General features: G+C 36.2%; 2 pseudogenes across 2 annotated transcripts; both read right to left on the bottom strand.

Moving 5' to 3' along the window:
• Window positions 1-3,808: 3,808 nt before the first annotated feature.
• LOC143538483 (dihydrolipoyllysine-residue succinyltransferase component of 2-oxoglutarate dehydrogenase complex 1, mitochondrial-like) lies at window positions 3,809-12,679 on the bottom strand (annotated as a pseudogene). The gene is made up of 14 exons (XR_013136253.1): window positions 12,638-12,679; window positions 12,191-12,265; window positions 11,789-11,849; window positions 11,652-11,679; window positions 11,426-11,484; window positions 11,184-11,258; window positions 11,034-11,089; window positions 10,902-10,946; window positions 10,566-10,829; window positions 10,305-10,399; window positions 10,103-10,193; window positions 9,892-10,002; window positions 4,293-4,487; window positions 3,809-4,211 (listed from the first exon to the last, which is right to left on the bottom strand). The product of XR_013136253.1 is annotated as a dihydrolipoyllysine-residue succinyltransferase component of 2-oxoglutarate dehydrogenase complex 1, mitochondrial-like (transcript).
• A 1,955-nt stretch (window positions 12,680-14,634) lies between these two features.
• LOC143538482 (putative tetraacyldisaccharide 4'-kinase, mitochondrial) lies at window positions 14,635-17,162 on the bottom strand (annotated as a pseudogene). The gene is made up of 8 exons (XR_013136252.1): window positions 16,949-17,162; window positions 16,757-16,881; window positions 15,852-16,073; window positions 15,602-15,751; window positions 15,285-15,494; window positions 15,112-15,171; window positions 14,945-15,025; window positions 14,635-14,853 (listed from the first exon to the last, which is right to left on the bottom strand). The product of XR_013136252.1 is annotated as a putative tetraacyldisaccharide 4'-kinase, mitochondrial (transcript).
• Window positions 17,163-18,515: the final 1,353 nt, after the last annotated feature.

Here is an 18,515-nt window from a genome sequence, read left to right as displayed (position 1 = left end):
AACCACCCTTTCAATTTGCAGGTGTTCCTAAAAGACTTCTACTTTTGGTTTTTGGGCCCATCTTGCACACAACCCAATATGGTTTTACACTTAAAAGTTACAATTAACCACATATTAAATGTTGTCTAGAAGGGTTTCAAAATATACCTTTGGCACTTTGTGTGTCCATTTGGATTTGAAGTTTGGTTTGTGGTAAGTGGATTTGTGGTAATACACTAAAGATTAGGCTAACACAAAGTCATTATTACTACCAAATTAGTTGACATTTATTTAAAAGGTGTTTGGTAATTAACCTAAGGTTGACTTGCCCACAATTATTTGAGAATACTGTTATGTCCTAAAGAACAAAGGGTACATACCAAAATTCTCATGCTTTTAAGAGTTGGTGAAATGGATAAAGTAGAAAACAAATAAAATGTTAAAATTTTTTATTTATACTCAAAATTAGTTTTCTTAATTTTGTTAAAATAAATTGTGATATTTGATAAAAGTCTTAAGTCTTAACAAAATTGCCAGTGTTTCATATTTAGACATTGGCTTTCATTTTATTATGAAATTATCAGTGTTTCATATTTAGACACTGACTTGGTTTTATAAAGCAAAAACCGTACAAAAGTGGCATGGTCTAAAACATAAGCGTAAAATCGCATCGATTTTTGTACGCAACAAAGTTTGTATATAGATTTTTATATATCTCGTAGATTTTTTCCTTTCCCTTATTTATAATTTAGCTATAAATAAGTTTTATATGTGATATTATATATAAATAACATGCATGTACAATGTAAAACGAAACGGGGCATGCACCTCAAGCCATAGTCGTGCTTTTTAATCCAAGGACATTGGTGTGTACTGATCGAGAGTGTACCTTGCTTCTCCTACTTTTCATGATTATTAATATTTATTAGATCCACACTACACGCACACACGTTATAAGTAAAGGGAAGGGCTTGGTTACTCATGGTTGTATCACCATTTAGTGTATAATATATACAAATAGTTAAAAGTGCTGAACTAAACCGATGAACCCGAACAATAGGTTTGTGTTGAATACAATTCCTTTAAGCCTTTGTTCGCCTTTGGCAGATGCTTGTTGGTAATCCGTCAATAACCAAATACCCTCATAATATACAAGGCTCAAGAGATACTTAAAGAAACATATCAATCAAGTACTTAAAAGTGAAACAACCAAAGAAACTTTTGTTTTCGTTGATATTTATGAGAATTCTTTAATGTGTTCGTGGTAGTGTGACACGAAGATTTAATTTCTTTTGACTTTTTAGAGTGAAAATTTCATTCTTAACTTGCACCTCAATGAAAGACTCATATTCCTCCGATCCTCTCCCATCAAAATTTGGTTTAGTGGATTACTTTTGGACCTACCCAAAAAGCATTGATATTTAAAGTCATAGAGAGATTGCAACTTCCCTTTAGGCTTTTACTAAAAAGCCCAATGCCCCATTGATTGAGGCTGTATTTAAATCCAAGTATACTAGTAGTCTAGTACTACTATATAAGTTATTAGTTATTTTATTACATAGAAAAGATCAAGATAATTATTAAAGGGAGAATTACCTAAATAGCCTTTTTGATGAGAGAGAAAAGGCAATTTAGCCCGTGAGATTTCAAATTACAAAAATAGCCCATCAAATTCAACGTCCTCGTGAGTTTTTGAGATTTCCCGTGAGTTTTCGTGGACGAATAAAAATCTGCCATGTGTTTTCCATTTTCACCTACCACGCTATTTTTCATCCCAAATCTGTCTGAAGCGTGATTTTTGTCATCAAATTTAACATAAAGAAAAACCAACTATAACGTGATGTTTCAAGCTGTTTTCATCGGCAACGTGAGTTTTCAAAAAAGATTATTTTTAAGTTTTATTGAAATTCATCTCCAAAGATGAATTTCAAATGAATTTCAACGTCGGAGATGATTCTTAGTTAAAGATCATTTTCTTCTTCTTTTGTAAACCTTTTTCAAATACCTAACCCAACCTTTTGTATGTTTTTCATATCCTCACAACCATGTCCTTCTTCTCCCACTCCATATGAAGCTGTTCTGATTGGGTTGTTCATCTACTTCTAGGTCGTGAATTCAGTGGCCTTCTCAAGCTTGCGTAAACTGAATCGGATTTGATAATTACAAATTAGTTTGTTATTATTTTTCAATTAGTTGTGAATGAGTTACAAATTTTCAATGAAGTGTTAATTTCTTGATATTTGTTTTCAGATGGTTGGGTTAGGTATCTCATGCATAATCGATTAGATATGTTATACAAAACCGGATTCATTATAAAACTAGTAGACAAAGTTGGATATATACAAAACCATCTTCATAGATAGTTTTTGAAACAAAGTAGTTTGGCAGACCCCATTCCTTTTCAGAATACTTTGAGATTTATGTAGAAAAACATAGTCAAAGTTGATATTGTAATAAAATTCATTTTCAAAGTCATTTTTGATGAGAAAGCTTCATGTGGACCCCATCCACCTAACCCTTTTCTAAGCACGTTGGTTTTATGTTGAAAATCGTTGTCAAAGTTGAAATTCTTAAAAATTCTATGTTCAAAGACATATTTTAGGAGAAATACTTCGGGTGAACCCCATCCGCCTAACCCTTTTCAAAACACGTTAGTTTTATGTTGAAAACCATTGTCAAAGTTGGAATTCTTATTAATTTCATGTTCAAAGACATTTTGAGGAGAAAAATCTAATGTGGACCCCATCCACCTACCCCTTTTCAAAAATCATCTCCGAGGTTGAAATTCATATTTGGAGATGAATTTCAATAAAACTTAAAAATCATCTTTTTTGAAAACTCGCGTTGCCGATGTAAACAGCTTGAAACATCACGTTACCGTTGGTTTTATTCAGGTTAAATTTGATTACAAAAATCACGCTTCAGACAGATTTGGAATGAAAAATAGCGTGGTAGGTGGAAATGGAAAACACATGGCAGCTTTTTATTCGTCCACAAAAACTCATGAGGAATATCAAAAACTCACGAGGACGTTGGATTTGGTAGGCTATTTTGAGAAAATGGAATCTCACGGGCTATTTAGTCTTTTCTCTCTCATCAAAAAAGCGCTATTTAGGTAATTTTCCCATTATTAAATAGAATTAAAGATGATCAGAATGCCAATAGAAATGTTTTTAGATATATTTTTATAGAAAATTAATATAAATTAAATTAAAAGTCCCTTTTCTGGTTTGAACGGACATGTTTATATAAAGACGAACATTTTTGGATGCACTAGAAGTCTAGAACCAACTAGATTGCTATGAAGCTAGTGTGGTTAGGTATTAATGCATGTTCTTGATCAAATAATCTTCGTTACATTTAGTGTTTTCATCAGACACACAAGAACTTGCTCATTATAAAGCTAGTGTGGTTAGGTAAATGCATGCTCACGATCTATAACCTTCGTTACATTTAGTATTTTCATCATACAAGCCATTGTCAACTCGTTGCAGGTCTATCAACATGCATATATACATATAAACAATTAAACTAAAGATCTCGGCCAAATGACAGATTAAGATTAGACACTCGAAAACAAAGTGAAACTCATGATGAGTTTACGCGTTTTGTTAAAGGACAAGTGACTTCTATGAGAAAAAGATTCATATACATGGCCCCATTTAGTAGTGAAGAGTTACACAATTTTGAAATAATTCTTTAAACAAATACCAACCCCCCCCCCCCCCCCCCCCAAATTAAGGTGTGTCCCATCTCCTTAATAAGCTAAAGTTTTAACACTTTAGAAAAGTATATTTTTAAAAACAATCCCAATAATTTAAACAAAACACAACACCAAAAATAATGTTCAGAAAGTCATTGAATAATAAATTATGAGTATGACAAAAAGCTCAAACCAATGAGGCACCAAAGTAAGCATGGTCTGATCGTGTAAAATCCAAACAAGTATAACTTGTAACAAAATATACTCATGGCTAGCTGTCACAAAACAGCAAAAGCCCACAAAATCTGTCATGAAAAATGATTATACCAGAATCAGTTTAGATGTCAAGAAGCAACCTTCTTGGATCCTCGACCACATCCTTAATTCGACGCAAGAAAAACACGGCCTCTCTTCCGTCAATTAGCCTATGGTCATAGGTTAGGGCGATGTACATCATAGGACGTGGAACTATGTTGCCACCAACCACCATTGGCCGGTTCACAATTGAATGCATGCCCAAAATTGCAGACTGTTATACAATACATAAAGCAAATTTGTTACAAATAATATAATACTTCAAATAAAAACCATTAGGAGGTTTTGTGCACACCTGAGGAGGATTGATGATGGGAGTGCTTAAAAGGCTTCCATAAACGCCACCATTAGAGATTGTAAACGAGCCACCTGCCATCTCATCAATGGAAATGGTCCCATTATTTGCCTTCTTAGCAAGCGTATTTATCTCTTTCTCTATCTCAGCAAAGTTCATCTTTTCAGCATTGCGAATAACTGGCACAACAAGCCCCTAAAACACGGGAAAACAAAATGACATGTTATCGTTCCAAGAACAGGAATACAACAAGCAACACATACAACTGCATAACAACTTCTATATACCTTTCATAATCGAACTAGTTGGGGATAGAATACAATACTTTTTTAACCTATTTTAATATTTTAGAAACAAAAAATTTGCTATATATGACTAAAAAACTAAAGAAATACAATAATAACCTAATCTTAAGTTAATAGAACGATTTAGACGGTTTTATCATACAATTTGGATAGCTTTCAACCTGTTTCCATTCTAGTTAAATCAATCAATATCAATCAATCATGCCCAGTAAAATCCCACCGACAGCAAAGCTATAAGTAGGGTCTGGGGAGGGTGGGATGTAGGCACACCGTACCTCTATCCAAAGGAATAAAGAGGTGGCTTCCAGAGAGACCCTCGGCTCTAAGTACATGTGTATGAAGCAAAATAAAGGAAATCAAAGTTTAACAGTTATATAAAAACTACTACTAATTATAATAATATTAATAATAAGATCACAGTTTAACAGCTATATAAAAGCTAATAATAATTATAATAATAATAATAATATATGTAAGGGAAATACCATTATGGTATGTGACCTAAATAAGTTAAGTCTAAGCCCTAAGGTATTCAATTCTCTCTAAAAATCCTTAACTTTAATTCTACTTCTCCACGAATTCCTATCCTCAACCATGTCCTCGGAGAGGTTTAGGTCTATCAAATCCTGCCTAATCCTCTCATCCCAAGTCAATTTCGGTCGTCCTCTACCCCTCCTCCCCTCTATAGTAATGTTTTCTACGGATCTAACAGGATTCGTCGTCTGTCTTCTCTTTACATGTCCAAACCATCTCAATCTCCACTCTCTTATTTTGTCTGCTATGTTCGCCACCCCTAATCTCTCGCGAAACACAACGTTTCTTATTCTGTCTAGCCTTGTGTGCCCACACATCCAACGTAGCATTCTCATTTTTGCTACCTCAATCTTCCGCACTTGTGCCTTCTTGATGGCCCAACAATCTGTTCCATATAGCATTGCAGGTCTAACTGCCACCCTATAGAATTTTCCTTTTAGTTTAGTCGGGAAACTCTTGTCGCACAATATACCTGTGGCTGCTTTCCATCTACACCATCCTACCTGAACTCGGTGGGTCACATCACTGTCTAATTCCCCATCGCTCTGTACAAAAGATCCTAAATACTTGAACTTCGTTATCTGCGGGACCACCTGCCTTTCAATTGTGATCTGTGCGTCTTCATTGTCGTTTATCCCACCAAAATCACAGTGGAGGTACTCCGTCTTAGATCGGCTAATCTTTAAACCTTTTGTCTCTAAGGTTGTTCGCCACTCCTCAAGCCTCATGTTTAGATCTTGTTTTTTCTCAGCGAGTAACACAATATCGTCTGCGAACATCATGCACCACGGGAGAGTCCCCTGAATTGACTTTGACAACTCATCCAAGACTACTGCAAAAAGAAACGGGCTCAACGCTGACCCTTGGTGAAGACCTACCTCTACAGGAAAGAAATCAGTATCCCCCACTGGCGCACGGACACTTGTTTCACTCCTGGTATACATATCCATAATTATCTCTATGTATTTCCTGGGCACTCTTCTACCCTCCAAGCACTCCCAGAGCACCTGTCGTGGCACACTGTCGTAGGCCTTTTCTAGGTCAATAAACACCATATGTAGATCACGCTTCTTCTCCCTATACTTTTCCATTAATCTTCTTATAAGGTGTATTGCCTCTGTGATGGAACGCCCCGGCATGAAGCCAAATTGGTTGACCGTAACCTGAGTTTCTCGTCTAAGTCTACCCTCAATCACTCTTTCCCATAGCTTCATAGTATGACTTAGTAGTTTGATTCCTCGGTAGTTACCACAACATTGGGCGTCTCCTTTGTTCTTATAGATAGGAACTACAACGCTGCTCCTCCACTAGTCTGGCATCTTACCTGATTTGAGAATACTATTGAACAGAGTAGTTAACCACATGACTCCTTCCTCCCCCAGACACTTCCACACCTCGATGGGTATGTTGTCTGGGCCAACCGCCTTAGACCTTCCCATCCTCCTAAGTGCATCCTTCACCTCTTCTCGTGTGATCCGTCGGCAGTAGCAGTTATTCGATTGTTGTCGTTGAAAGTTTGTGTTGTCATGTTCTTCTTGGTAAGCTCTCTCATTGTTAAAAAGATTGTGGAAGTAGGTTTGCCATCTTAGCTTGATGTCCTGCTCCTTGACCAGTACATGCCCATCTGTATCCTTTATGAACTTCACCGGTCCTAGATCTTGCCTTCTACGCTCCCTGGCTTTGGCAATCTTAAACATAGCATGTTCCCCCTCTTTTGTTTCTAGACTTTCATACATCCGTTTAAAGGCCGCCTTCTTTGCTTCCGCCACTGCCTTCTTCGCCTCTATCTTGGCCGTTTTGTAGTTGTCCCTCAATTCCACTTGCTCCTCCTCATTCGTGCACCTCATTAGCTCCCTAAAACATCCTTGTTTGTCCCTTATCTTGTCTTGCACTGCGTCATTCCACCACCAAGACTCCTTATGCCCACTTGTCTTTCCTGTTGTGACCCCGAGAGTCTCCTTTGCTACTTGGATGATCTTTGTCTCCATAGCTTCCCATATATGAGTTGAGTCTCCATTTAGTCGAGCCCGCATATGCAGTATGAGTTTATCCTTAAACAGTAGGAGATTTTCGTCATTCAAATTTCCCCATCGAATTCTCGGTGTACCTTTCTTCTCTCGAACAGTCAGCTTATTTCTGAAGGCTATATCTGTCACTAGTAGTCGATGTTGAGTCACAACCGCCTCCCCAGGCATGACTTTGCAGTCCTTCCACCAACGTCGGTCTCCTTGCCTCATCAAAAGGTAGTCAATTTGCGTGTCGCGTCCGCCACTGCTAAAAGTGATTAAATGAGAATCTTGTTTCCTAAAATAAGAATTTATAATACCTAGGTCATGTGCCACCGCAAACTCTAGAAGATCTGTTCCGGTCTCATTCCTATCACCAAAACTGAAACCCCCATGTACGGCTTGAAAACCATCGTTAGCCTTACCAATGTGTCCATTAAAATCACCTCCTATGCAAATCCTCTCCCCCCTAGGTATGCCCCCTACCACTGCGTCTAGGCAATCCCAAAATTCTCTCTTTTCCTGATCCCCTAGGCCTACATGAGGAGCGTAGGCGGAGACTACTGCCACTACTTCCTCTCCTTGTACTAATTTCAACACCATAATCCTGTCATTATGTCTTATCACCTCCACCACACTAGTGTGTATTTCCTTAGCCACTAGAAACCCCACTCCATTCCTAGCTCCATCAGACCCCGAGTACCACAACTTATACCCATTACACTCAGCCCCTCTATGTCCTTTCCACTTAGTCTCCTGGAGGCATGCTATCTGAACCCTACGTCTTTTAAGCACATCTACCAATTCTAGCAACTTACCATTTAATGTTCCTACATTCCAAGAAGCCAAACGCAATATACGCTCCCTATCTTTACTCTTTCCTACACCCCTCGTTTCAGGACATGGTCTCAAGTTATAGTCATGGTTCCTACGCTCTATGGTTGCAACTAATCACACAAACACAAGCAATAGAACACCAAATCAATAATAATAATAATAATAATAATAGTGTGTAGCAATAACAATAATAGTCAAGAGATCTTAAAATGAAAATAAACTCCAAAGATCCGGATCACGTATGTTCTAATGATAATAATAATAATAATACTAATAATAATAATAATAGTGAGAAAGGAACGAGTATACCGTGAAGATGATGAAGGCAGATACAGCTCAACGGCAGCTAGGTTACAAGAAACCCTAGGTGAAATGAATAATATAATAATAATATGAATAGGTTCAGATCGGTGATTGAAGAACGGAATCAAGAACTAGAAATAAAGGTACGAGAGACAGGTCTGGTCGGTTGACTTTATTTCTGGTCAAACCCGACACTGATGGAGAATGGAAAATATCACCAAATCAAAAGTTCAATAGCAATACACTGGTTGGAATATTACACCAGCGAAACAACGGGTCAAAAAGGTGACTGGAAACTGTTGGAATAAGAAACAGGTGCAGCTAGTGGCCGGAGACGGATTCCGGCAGGGGCTGGAGGTGGAAGACGGCGAAGACGACGACAAGGACAGGATAGGTAGGTATCCCCGTGACTGGAGCAGGATGGCTATCACAACGGTTCCGGGGTGAGTCTTCACTTGCCGGAAAAGGAGCAGATCTGGATATCTCCGTCGGCGCGTGACGGCGGTTCGGCGGCAAGTGGCGGCGCGTCCGACGTCAGTTGGGCCCGAAATTTTCAGGGTATATAGATTGAAGGATTCCGAGAAAGATGGCGTGGGTGGTGAGATGCAACGGTGAGCCGAAAAAGAATTTTGTGACTCGGCAGCTGGTTATAAAGAACCGAACTCAAAGATGACCCGTCAAAGATAAAATATAATCAACATATGGGTTTAAATTCCCGCCTCTGCCAATGAGTGTCAATAACTGATTTCTTTATTGTGCAGTTTCTTGTTCTCGGCTGTGATATTGTACGAGGTGAAGAAGATTTCAGAAGTCATGGTTTGATAATGAAAACCAAACATAAATTTGAAAGAAATGGGTCACAATGAGATTAAGGGATGAAGTGATTTAAGTAATAAAACACTAAACCATTAGCGATTGCTTGTTCTTATCTTCATAGCATTTCGAAGTCTTTTGTGTTGCTTGCTTCTTTGTGTTATATAGGTTTTTGGCATAAAGTTGTTAAATAGCTAGAGTTAGTAGGTTATCACAACTCATATCCATTCTAGTTAAATCCCTAAGCTTTAACCAGTTTGATAGAATATTACCCAGGCCCACCCATGTATAAGGTTATGGATAAAATTTCCCATCTTTACTAATAAACAAATACTTGAATGCTCAATAGTAAGAAACCTTGTGAACCACAATCAATCACACCGACATTTTATAATACTTGCCAATGAGAATGAATAGATTTGAATCTTTACAAAAAAACAAGAGGTGGCAACTGGCAAGAGAGCAATTTATTATGGTCTTAATGTAATGTTTTAAAGAAAGCAATATCAGATATAGTAAGCATATAAAGACGCTTGGGGTCACTTCTCACCCAAACAACCTGTTTCATTATACAGTTATGTTTTCTAGTTTACCTGCTTGAGATCAATAATAACCCAAAGTATTAATTTCTAAATAATCGGGGCAAACTTGCCACCACAACAAAGGTCGCATTTGTTTGTGACAACGTATAGTATAAATTGTTGCATTTTTTCAACTAAAGAGAGTAATCACCATCAAATGGCACAAGTTTTAGTATCTTGTTATCAGAAATTAAACACAAAACAATTATTTAAAGCTTACCTTTGGAGTACCAACAGCTATGCTGATATCAATATAATCTCTGTATATGATATCATCTCCATCAATAACAGCATTAATGATTGGCTGATTTTGTAGTCCACTGACAGCAGCCTAAAATTTGCAACAGATTTAATGACTTAAAGATTGTAAAAAGCACTCAAAAAAGGTAGGCTGATATCTTTCCATCATGAAATCATAAAAACACGCATACCTTAATAAAACCAGACATCAGTCCTAACTTAACTCCATGCTACTCTAAGAAGGCGTCCTTGTACTCAGAACGGAGTTTCATCAAATTTGTTCTGAGAAAAATGCAAGCATATAATAAATGAGCAAAAAGAAATTTATTAAAACAGCATAACTCATTAACGGTTGCAACAAAATAGTATCTAATCATTACATGTTGAACTTACATGTCAACTTCATTAAATGTTGTCAACAAAGCAAATGTGTTCTGAGAATCTTTCAGACGTGTAGCAACTCGCTTTCTTAAACAAGTCATTGGAACCTGTATAGCAAACCATTATGATTATATAGACTCAGTCACTCAGCAAAAGCAAAGACTACTGTTATGAGAGAGATTCTAATCACATTTACCACAGATAATAGATATTTATACTTTAAAATTTGATATTAATGTGACTGTAGCATTAGCATAAAAACACGATACTCACACGTCTTTCTCTGTCTTTAGGAGGAAGCTGAGGTTCTGCAGCAGAGGTTTTAGAAGGTGGTGGTGGAGAAGCTGGTTTAGGCGGCTTGGTGACACGGGCAGTTTCAGCTTTCAGCTCAGGCTCTACCTTCTCAGCAGGAGGAGGTGGCTGAGGAGCCACCTCTTTAGATGCGGACTTGGATGGAGCAGCAGCACCTTCTGCAGACTTTGAGATGATGGCAACTTTGGTACCTGGTTCGACAGTATCTCCTTCTTTTGCTACAAACTAATAATATCAAAATTCAATTTTACTCTCCATTTGAACAACTTTAGCCATAGTGATATGAGAATACTGTACCTCTTGAATTATACCCGCTTCGGGACTAGCAACATCAATAGTCACCTGTGACATAAATAACGCGATGCTTAAAGTTGCTAACTGAGTCAAAATTGCACAAACTCAGAAAACGAGGCTAAGTGAAAGAAATACCTTGTCTGTTTCGATTTGTGCAATCAGTTCATCAATTTCTACCCTATCACCGGGTTCTGATAAAAAAAGATTAAAAAGAGACAGAATTAAATAATAATCAACAACAGTTTTAATAAAAGACACATGTTCAAACAGAACAGAGAAACATACTTTTAAGGAAAGTGGCCAGTGTACCATCACTTATAGATTCACCCATAAAAGGAACAACCGCATCAACCAGATCACCTACAAGATTAGCACGATTCGCAGGTTCAAAACAGTAAGGGTTTTAAACCATCATATAACAGAGAAGGAAATGACACATAGAAACACTTAAATGTACTAATTGCATGGATATGCATTGGCTTACTAACAAATAACATGTTACCAAAAAGAATATATGCATATCATACCACTGTCAGAGGAGAACATTCTGCTCTGCATTTGCATGCTGACACCAGTCATAACTTCCCTGTCAAGAAAACAATATAAACAAATACCAAGATGGTGAGCTCAAATGTTTGCTTCAAAGTCTAAATATGTGATAGTGTGGATTTCATTGCATCATGGTTCAAGATTTTCTTTACAATACGTATATTCTTAACTTAAACGAAGAAAAAACTGGAATTATGAACTGACCTTATTGGCCTTAGATTAACTGCTGCACCTGTGACACCAAAGGTATGAGATATGATCAAATCCTCAAATAACTAAATAAATATATATAAAAATCAGCTTTCTTGTAAATACAAACTGATAGTTGAGCAGAAACATACCAGGTTGGGTAAAATGACATATACTTCTAGCATTGCCACTGATTCCCTGATGAAGTAATACCTATACACATAAAAAAAGCTTTTAAAATATCTACAAATCAAATCTTGAGCCAGTGTTTATCATATGAAGCTCTTATTCCAGAAGCTTGAAAATAATGTTTTCAGTAACAAAAAAACGCCACAGGCCAAAACTTGAGCTAAAGTTCACTCGATTAGTAAAAATAAAGAATATAAATCTATGAATCAAGATTATGCATTCAACAACATAAGCACCAAAGTCCAAATACAGTGTTAGGAGTCTAATAACTTAACCCATAGCAAAATCCATTAAAAATTATATGCTTCAAGACATAACTAAATCAGCATATAACTTTAGAAAATAAGACAATAATTAATCAGTACCTCTCCTTCTGATGCAAAACAAGTTGTGGTTTTAGATGCTACAGGACGAGATGCTCGCCATGATTTCCCTACAACCTGTCCAAAACAAAGTATAATAATATCAACTGTCAATCCTTTCTGTTCAAGACGATAAAATGCTCGTAAAATTAAGCTCGTCTAATTATCGAGCCTGAGCTCAAGCCTTGTATGGGAAGCTCGTCGGTCGAGCCTTAAGGAACCCCGTGTATTTTTAAGTTTTTACTTTCCTTTGGACTTCCATTTATTCATTTCACATTGCGCAGCCGAGCTTAGGTTCGTCTAAGTTTTATCTCAAGATACATAAAAATAACTAAACACGTATATTAATTAAAATAATAAACGAGCCAAGACCGAGCTTTAAAAAAATAAAGTCACTAATTATAACGGAGCTCGAGGTTTAGAAAAAGAGCTAGAAACGAGGAGGCTTACCGAAGCAGAAGAGGTTACTTTTCGCCGGAAAACACCAAACATGCTGCAAATAAAATGAGAAAAACTATACCTAATTAATATAATAATTATAAAACTGAATATACCGGAAGAAAGAATTAAAACTATATATATCGACGTGCTTTGAACAAATCTAAAGACAGATAACGCATAACAATTTGAAAGCAATTGAAGATTATAAACGTTTGTGATTCGGTAAGACTAGACTACCTCTGGAATGGATCGAGAGAAGAGAATGAATGTGGAAGACAAGGTTGACGCAACGCGAATGGAGGTTTTTATTTTATATATACTTCGATTATTATTGTCAAAGAAGGAATGCTAGTCTACCATTTTATTTTATTACCATGATTTTATTGCCATAAAAAACATATGTAAATATTTTTTTATCGCAACTGGTGGTCCCAAATTCAAAAAAGTTGGCTCCCAATGGACCCCCCGTTAAAAAAGACTTAACGACGTTATACTTTTTTATGAATTTCAAACTAACTTTTTAGGGCTATTAATCGGAAGGAAGATACGAGTCGAATGATATAAAACTTAGCTCCAAACAATGATCCAAACGACTTGATTTTGGTTGATTGTAATTTCAAACACCCGAATTGAAGCATTGTTTTGTCATTTTGAAGCACTGTTTCGAACTAAGTCTTACACCAATCGACTCTTATCATCCTAACAATCAAAAACCCTAAAACATTGGTTTGAAATTGAGAAAAAACTATAACACCGTTAAGTCATATTTAACGGTGGGCCATTGGGGGCCAACTTTTTTGAATTTGGGACCGCCAGTGGCGATAAAATGAATAGGGATTATTGCCAATACCATTTAATAGGGATTATTAAAATCCAATATTCCTAACTTTTTTCCTCGCAAAAATTTGTAATAACAAAATACAATTAAGTTTAGGTATACATAGATTCAAGCTTCAAATAAAATTAAATTAAATTTTCTCTTTATAAGTTTCTTGTTATTGTATCGTACTTTGATTGAAATCTCATTTATCAAATATCTTTTACTTCATAAATCACAAGTCATGTTTTCTCTTTTATCATATCAAAAGTAATATTGTTAGTTTTAGTTATTTAATGGCTCTTACTTGAACTTATTCAAAGTTTACAATATCTCAAAACATATATGTTCACTTTTAAACGTTCAAAAATATATTGTAACAAGTTGGTCATATAAATGTCAATTAGTATTGGTGTATAAATTTAAAACAACGAATGCTTATCACAAGCGGGGTGATAGCTCAGCTGGGATAGCGTCAGACTGAAGATTTGAAGGTCAGGTGTTCGATCCACGTTTACCGCAAACCATTTTTCATTTTTTTTATTATGAGCTGTATAATCAGTCATAAAATATATTGTATTATGTATGTGTGTTGCTTCCTGATATCAGTATAAAACTGGCTGTTTAGAGGATCTTGTAGTTGTATTCATCTTATATTGAACTACAAATACTCTTTTACATTTAAAATAAAAATACTTTGAATATAAATTATTATTATGTATATGAAATTGTAGTTCCTACATTAGTTTATATAGGACCGACTGCCCCAAATTTTGTGTAACTTCGTTTTTGTTTTTTGTATATGTAATACTGCTAGGGTTAAGTGTTATTGGAACATAATTTCTTTATCGTTGTTTGACTTAGTTATTCACCGCTTCACAGTTACAAATCCAAATCGCCCGTGTTTAACTACAACCTTGTGCCCTTGCAGAGTTGTTTATTCATTGCCCTACTTTACACAACTTCATAGACTTATGTACTGCAAAAGGTTTTTGTAGTGTGTTTATAGTTGTATTGTAGTGTATTAACTTATAAGACCACAACTTGCAATTCTCACTATAATCTTTTTCTTTATTTAGTCTCGTATTTGTTTATATTATTTATTGGTAATTTATTACAATAATAATATTTCTTCTACCTTTTATAATCATGTGTTTTTATAAACCTTACCCATTCATAATATTTAACCAAAAATGATCTTTCATTTCAACCTAATACTCCGTCAAACACAAGTTACATAAACCAACCAACACTATATTTTGCCGGTTCAACTCAATGACTGAGTCAGCAGCTTCTTGAAGCTATCTTCCGAGCAACCATTGTGATCTAAAATCTGCAGATTACAACATAACACCAAAACTTCAAAAGGATCTAACCGTCCTAGAATCTTGATATCTCGGTCATAGTCCTGCAAACAACCAAATTTAAACAATGTAATTATCGAATATTGACAACTAGAAGCAGATTCATGAAGGTCTACTCATCTACAAATAACAAACCTTTTCTGTCACGACAACTGTGGGTTTGGAACCATACTTGTTTTTGAGATTCTCAAGTCTTGTTTTGATCATCTTGATGTCCTAATTCAAGTATAGTATCAAATAATCTTAAAAGCATATTCTAGTTAGAACACACATTAAAATTGTATGAATATAATAAGCCATACCTCGTCTTGAAACTGATGATGGTCTCTATAGTCTAGCCGATCAACATATGATGCGCCCATCTGCAGTTTAGCATAAAATAATTCAGCTTTTGAAAAACTTGTAAGAATTTTATGTTTCTAATTTATTTGTTTATAACAGTGTGAAATACAGAGTTCCCTTTATCAAACGGTACCTTTGAAATCTTCTGCACAAATGAATTAGGAGAACCGATTGCAGAAACACATAAAACAATCTTTTCAAATATAACTCATAAATGTAATTTGCACGACGTATTTGATGCCTTAAAGAAGTGTGAGGGAGACATTGTAGATCGATATATAGAAATAAACCGATTCATTTCAAGAATCTTTGATTCAATTTCAGAAAGACTCTCATCCGGTACCTGCAATTGTTCAAAAACAAAATATCATAAGTTTCATTTAATAAAGAATCTAATACATATAAAACCATTGTTCTAAAGTTCCGTTCAAGTAATAAGACTCGTTATACCATGTCAGCATGATGGATTACAGCAGCATCAACACAGTCAAAAGAAGTCAAAGGCTCACTTAACGGACCATAGGGTAGTAAATGCTTGTTTCCCCAAGGAGATAATGCATTCACCATCACAAGTTCAAAATCACATGACAGGCTTATATGCTGTTAAAATTAAATAATAATAATAATTGAGATACAACATAACCCAAATCGATCCATAAAACATGCAATCTCAGAATTGCAAAAAAGGAATCATTTTTACCTGCATTCCATCATCAAGAATTGCAACTCCAATTTTATCAGAAACAACTCGAGTTTTCGGTACCAGTTTCTCAAAATACGCAATATCTAGAGGATTAATAAAACCGTGTCTGTGAAGAAAAGAAGCAGCTGTAGCTGCTCGATTTGCACCCACACCAATCTTCACAGATGTCCCACTGAAATGCCTTTGAAGCATTCTAGCTTCATCAGCACCACCATAACCCTACCAACCACAATAACAAATTTCAAAACTAGCAATCTGGTCAACTTCTTTTTAATAAAAGAATATGAAAACTAAATTTGTCAATAGAGAAATGTTAGCTTGATTACAGTACAAATATACTGAAACATAGCAATTACAGTGCCTATTTCAGCAGCAAAAATCTCATCAATTTTGCATTTCTAAAGAGGAAAATAATCAAAATGTCCATCTGATCGGTCAATGTCGACAAAATGTCCGTTTGACCAACCAATTCCCATATCGTCCACCCTAAAACCTGTCGAACCGATCACGTTTTAATCATTACTCGAGGGGATTTTTTACCAACCAGATTATGCCACTTGTCCAAAAAAATCTCGTTAGAAGCCAAATTAAATCTGGTCGGAAACCAAAATAAATCTCATCGAAAGCCAAAATAAATCTCGTTGGAAGCCAAAATAAATCTCATCGAAAGCCAAAATCTCGTTGAACGCCTAAATAATCCCGTCGACTCCAAAGATATTTTTCAGAAAAACAAGCGACCGGGCAGTTTTTTGGCGCTTAGCAGACAGTTGGTAACGTAGGGTGGGCATTGGGTTATCAAATGAACATTTTGTGGACAATGACCAGTCAAATATACATTTCACATATACAAATTAACATATTTGACCCAAAAAGTCAAAGATACGATCAAACAACATACATACCCTGGTGAGAACAAGCGGTGACCCCAACATCATTAACCAACCAATTAGCAACAAACTCCACCATGGGTGTCTTGCCATTACCACCCCACGTCAAATTGCCAACACTAATCACCGGCACCGGTAACCTTCAACAGCCATCAAAAACCCATCAAACCCTACACACACAGTTGCAATTTAACTTTAAAAATGTACCTGTGTTTACTAACCAGTCCGAAGCGGTAGAGAGTGTGGCGTAAGGAGATGATGGCTTTGTAAACGGATGATGATAATAAGAGGAGTGGGATGAGAGAGAGGTGAAGAGGAGAGAGAATGGAGAGGGTTTGAGATTTGGGTGTGTGTGCGATTTGGTTAACGAGTCTTCGTAGTTTCTCCATTGATGGTGCTGCTGGTTCGATTTTGAATGTACCACTTGGTGTGCTCAAGAGTCAAAAGCCATGTTTTAATATCGGTAATGCCAGGTTCCCGTATTTTGAGCCTGGTTTTTTTTATGGTTTGCGAGAACATTGAACTGACGGTTTTTCTAAAATACCGGGTAGAACCGACTAACTGGTTTAAAGCCTATAAGGTTTTTGATAATTTGCAACTCATATTTTTTTAGAAGTACTTTTGGCCTAGCGTAAGAATGTTGATCGTGAACTCGAAGCATACCACGTTCTGATGTCATAAAACTTTGGCACACTTTTGTTTTATGGATTAAATTTTGGTTTACTTTTTATTATGTAATCATGTAATTTTGGAATCTTTTTTAATTGAAGTTGCATTCATATGAAATTATAGGTTAAGCTATTCAACGGGTGTATTATTTTTTTCGCTCCATCCGATATGAATTAAAAGCGAGTTTTTAAAATTTTTCTCAAAAGTGCTTTTCAACATTCAACAGAAACTAAATCGGGTTCGTGAACCTAAAATTGAAGCCCAGTGTCAAACCCGAATTGGTTGCGATGGTGTTTTTGATTTTACCCAAATAAACCTGATGACTTACCGGACGGCACTTCGTTCACCCTAACACTGACGGCGACGGGTTCGACCAATTTAGATATTTGTGCAATGGGGTCATAACCTGGTTGGCTGGTTCAAAGATCTAGCCTATCAATAATACAAAAGTTGGAGGCCAACTAGTAAGATCTTGATGCAACGAATGTGAGCGCTTGAGCCTGAGTTCTTCTAACCTCGAGCTTGATTTGCTTAACCATGCATGCTTGAGCTTGAATTCAACTCATTTGGAGTTTTATTTATTAATTACGAGCTTAGCTTAAAAATTCAAGCCCGAGCTTATTTTGTTAACATGGCGAATCGTTGATTGTTTTGTGAACTTGGTTCGTGCACTAAAGATTGAAGATGAAGATGAGTAGGAAAGCCTAAATCATGTTCGTGGATGAAGATTTTGCGAATCGTGGTTCGTAGACTGCCGTCTACCAATGACGAAGAATGAAAATCAAATGTGTCGACATGGGTTAAGGTTTACTAAGGCACATAAGCTCAAACTCAAACTTGTTTAGCTCCGTGTCATTTCATGTCATCTCAACAGGTCCGTGACATAAATTGTTGGTGTTAGTTGTACAAAGTTTCTGAAATTTTTAAGGCCCTAGATTCAAGTAATTAGGACACTACTAAATAGATTTAAGGTGGGTTCATGTTTAAAATGAGAGTATACATCTACATTGTTTGGCAAAATGAAAAATCATTATATTTGTGTAAATACTGAACTTTTGTGACAAGTAGGCTAATGTTGAATAAAAATGTTACTGCTCTCTCTACA

This window comes from Bidens hawaiensis, unplaced genomic scaffold (assembly GCF_021521415.1).
Source record: "Bidens hawaiensis isolate Kalapana, Puna unplaced genomic scaffold, B.hawaiensis_p1.1 tig00011634_1, whole genome shotgun sequence".
Lineage (NCBI taxonomy): Eukaryota > Viridiplantae > Streptophyta > Magnoliopsida > Asterales > Asteraceae > Bidens > Bidens hawaiensis.
This window is presented reverse-complemented; position numbering and strand designations above follow the sequence as displayed.